Below are 4,573 nucleotides of genomic sequence, written 5' to 3' on the forward strand. Positions count from 1 at the left end.
TCGTATATAACATTTCTTACAACTATAGTAAAGCCACATTTTGAATAAAAGACCTTACCTTGAATTTGGGATGAATGCCAAATTCGACCCACTGACGATCCACTCCAACAGATATGCAGAGAACTTCCCCAAGAGTGTCATGGTGGCTTCAGGTCATCGAATCAGCGAAAGATCAGCCCAAGATCTTAGAGAGAAGGAAGGAGGGACGAAAATCTAGAGAGAGAAAGAATTTCTCACGTGATTTCTGCGTAAAAATCCGAGTTCAAGGCTACTTTTACTATGGGCTTTGTCGACGAGCCACATCACCTCGTCGATGAGGTCAAGAAGGCTACTCGTCGACGAACTCTCCCCCTCGTTGATGAAATTCAAAGTCGCCCAAATATCTTCTCGGTATTTTTTCGTCGACGAAGAGCACCCTCATCGACGAGCCCAACATGTAGCGTTGTCGATGAACGCTTCGCGTTCGACGACGAGGATATGTGTGCCCCCTTTTAATTCCCTTTTCTCCCTCTCTTATTATTTAAATATTATAATTTCTCTGGGTCACTACATTCTCCCCTCCTTTTAAAATTTCGTCGTCGAAATTTGTTATTCATGTAGTTCATCATCCCTTTAAAATAAAATGGTTTACTTATTTTATTACTTATCCTCACTTATGGCGAAGGAATACCATGGTTACATTTCAAGTTCTGGGAGATTTCATAAACAAAACAAAATTCTTCTAAAACTAAAATACTACTTACTAACTAAACTTTTACATGTACCTACAAAAGAATATCATCTATTTTCTTACATTTTACTTGTCAAATCTCTTAGAATAGCTGCGGATACTTCTTCTTCAATTTCTTCTTCATCTACTCCTCAGATTCCCAAGAAGCCTCTTCTAACGCATGATTCCTCCATAAAACTTTGACTAGAGAAATCTTCTTGTTACGTAACTCTTGCACTTTCTTATCCAGAATCTGTACTGGCACCTCCTATTACACAAGTGAATCACTCAGCTCTAATTCACCATAACTGATAATATGAGAAGGGTTCAGGACATATTTCCTCAACATGGAAATGTGGAATATGTCGTACATCCTAGATAATATAGGTGGCAAAGCTAACTTGTAGGTAACCGGCCCCACTTTCTCTAGGATCTCAAATGGACCGATAAACCTAGGGCTAAGTTGACCCTTCCTCTCGAACCACATAACCCCTTTTAACGGAGCTATCTTCAAAAATACATGATCATCAACATCAAATTCCAAATCCCTACATCGGTTATCAGCATAACTCTTTTATCGTCACTGAGTTGTACTAATTTTATCTCTAATAAGTCGAACTTTGTCCCATGCTTGTTGTAGTAGCTATGGCCCCACAACATGCCGCTCACCTATCTCATCCTAAAACAAAGGAGAACGACATCTTCTACTATATAGTACTTCAAACGGTGTCATGCCTATGCTGGCCTGATAACTGTTATTATACGCGAATTCCACTAACGGCATGAACTGAATCCAACTACCCCCAAAATCTAATACGCATGCTCAGAGCATATCTTCCAATATCTTTATCATCCTATCAGTCTATCTGTCCTACTGGGGATGGAATGTCGTGCTAAAAGATAACTGAGACCCTAGTGTTTCTTGTAAACTCCTCCAAAATTGTGTTGTAAAGTGTGGGTCTCGATCTGACACAATAAATATAGGCACCCTATGAGAATGAACTATTTCCTAAATGTAAATCTATGTCAAACGATTGAGAGAGTCGCTAATCTTGATAGGAAAAAAGTGGGCGGCCTTAGTCAAACGGTCAACAATCACCCAGATGGCATTCTGGCCGTGCAACGCCATCGGCAGTCCTGACACAAAATCCATAGATATATGATCCCACTTCCACTCTGGGATAAATAATGGCTGTAACTGCCCTGCCGGCCTCTGGTGCTCAACTTTTACCTGCTGCCACGTCAAACACTGGGCTACATATTCAGCAATTTCTTTCTTTATACCACTCCACCAGTACGACTTCTCGCATATCCCTATACATTTTCATACTACCCGGATGAACTATGTACAAAGATTTGTGAGCCTTCTATAAAATAGTCTTCCTAGTCTCAGTATCAGCAGGAATGCATAATCTGGAACGAAACCACAAAGCTCCATCATCTGCAACACTGAATTCCTTCCCCTAACCACTCTGCACTCTATCCATCACCTCTGCTAACTCTGGGTCTTCTTTCTGAGCAGCTTTAATTCTCTCTTGTAGAGTAGGTTGCACTACTAAACTGGCAATGTGAGCCTGAGAACCACTTTCAACTAATTCAATACTGAGTCTCTCCAGACCCATCATGATCAGATACTGGATCTCCATAGCCGCCAACGTTGATTCCCTAGACTTTCTGCTCGCTTCATCAATTACCACATTTGCTTTCTTTGGGTGGTAACTGATAGTACAATCAAAATCCTTAATTAGTTCCAACCACCTTCTCTAACTTATATTCAATTTCTTCTGTGTGAAAAAGTACTTCAAACTCTTGTGGTAAAAAAAATCTCACACCGCTCGCCATACAGGTAATGCCTCCAAATCTTCAATGCGTGTACTACCGCAGCCAATTCAAGATCATGGGTAGGGTAATTCTTTTCATATTATTTCAAATGTCTAGAAGCATATGCCACAACCCTGTCATGCTGCATCAATACACAGCCAAGTCCTTTTAAAGACGCATCACTGTAAATGACATAACCCTCACCCTCTGATGGGATAACCAATACTGGTGCTGTGACTAACGTCTGCTTAAATTCCTGAAAACTCTGCTCATAGCTGTCGTCCCACTCAAATCTAACATTCTTCCTGGTCAGTCGTGTCAGAGGCCCTGACAATGTTGAGAATCCCTTAACGAAACGACGGTAATACCCAACTAACCCCAAGAAACTCCTAATCTCCTGGATGTTTCTTAGTCTAACCCAATTCACTACCACCTCAATCTTACCAGAATCCACGGAAATACCATCTCTTGAAATAACATGCCCTAAAAACACGACCTTCTCAAGCTAGAATTCACATTTGCTAAACTTGGCATCCAACTTCTTTTCCCTAAGTGTCTGTAGGACTTGCCTCAGGTGCGTCTCATGCTCCTCATAGTTCCTCGAATAGACCAGTACATCGTCAATAAAAATAACAACAAACTAATCTAAATATGGATGAAAAATCCTATTCATTAAATCTATAAATATTGCAGGAGCATTCGTTAGGCCAAACAACATAACAAGGAACTCATAATGCCTGTGCCTAGTCCAAAAGGTCATCTTCGAGACGTCTTATACTTTCACTTTTACCTGATGATATCCTGATTTGAGGTCAATCTTTGAATACACTCGTGCACCTTGAAGCTAGTCAAACAAATCATCTATATGGGGTAAAGGATACTTATTATTGATCGTCACTTTATTAATCTCCCTATAATCTATACACATCCTTATAGACCCGTCTTTCTTCTTTACAAATAGAACTGGAGCTCCCCACGGAGACACACTAGGTCGTATGAAACCCTTATCAAGCAAATCTTGCAGCTGATTCTTCAATTCTGCCAACTCTACTAGCGTCATTCGGTAAAGTACTTTAAAAATCGACGTTGTACCTAGAAGTAGATCAATAGTAAAATTTACCTCCCTATCTAGTGGCAAGCCTGGTAACTCATTTGGGAAAACATATGTAAATTCTTTTACTACAGGCGTGCTAGCAAGTTTTAATTCATTCTCTAACATCTTCTTCACAACTGCCACAAACCCCTGACAACCACTCAGTAATAGTCTCCTAGCCTGAATAGCTGAAACTAGATGAGGCGGGGATTGCACTCGAGACCGTACGAACTTGAATTTTGCTTGTCTTGGAGATAGTACTTCTCATAAATGGCACTCTATGCTGGCAAAGTTAGCTGCTAGCCAATCCATGCCAAAGATCATATCGAACCCATGCATATCCAGCACTATTAGATCAGCAAACAAGATTTTCCCTTGAATATCAATTGAACAACCCCGAAGCACCCTACTACACCTCACTGGCGACCAAGTGGTGTAGATACCAACAGTTCAGTGCTTAACAACTGTGTTTCTGCCCCACATAGTCTAGTGCACTCCGAAGACACAAACGAGTGTGTAGCTTCTAAATCAAATAATCCAATAACTTTAAAAGAAAGGATGCTAACCATACCTGTCAAACGTCACCGGCTGTCTCAGCATCACTCGGCGTCAGAGTGAACACTCTGGCTTCAACCACATTCCTATGCTGGCCCCCACGTGGCGCCTGATATCCTCCCCGGTACGGTCTAGGAGTAGGAGTTGCATCTAGTGGTGTAGGATAGTCTCGCACCATATAACCCAATCTACAGCAGCGATAACGGACCACTCCACTTGCTCGACACTCTCCCCAGTGTCTCCTCCCACAAGTATGATAGATAGGAGGACCCGGTACTGCCTGAACCTCGCGTCCTCCAATCTCTTGCCTCCGTCCTCTACCGTCGTTTCATTTCCTCTACTAATTCTGTCTAGGACCCTGCTGATAGCCTGTCGATGCAGATCTCTTCCTTTGT

This window comes from Malania oleifera, chromosome 11, assembly GCF_029873635.1.
Source record: "Malania oleifera isolate guangnan ecotype guangnan chromosome 11, ASM2987363v1, whole genome shotgun sequence".
Classification (NCBI taxonomy): Eukaryota; Viridiplantae; Streptophyta; class Magnoliopsida; order Santalales; family Ximeniaceae; genus Malania; species Malania oleifera.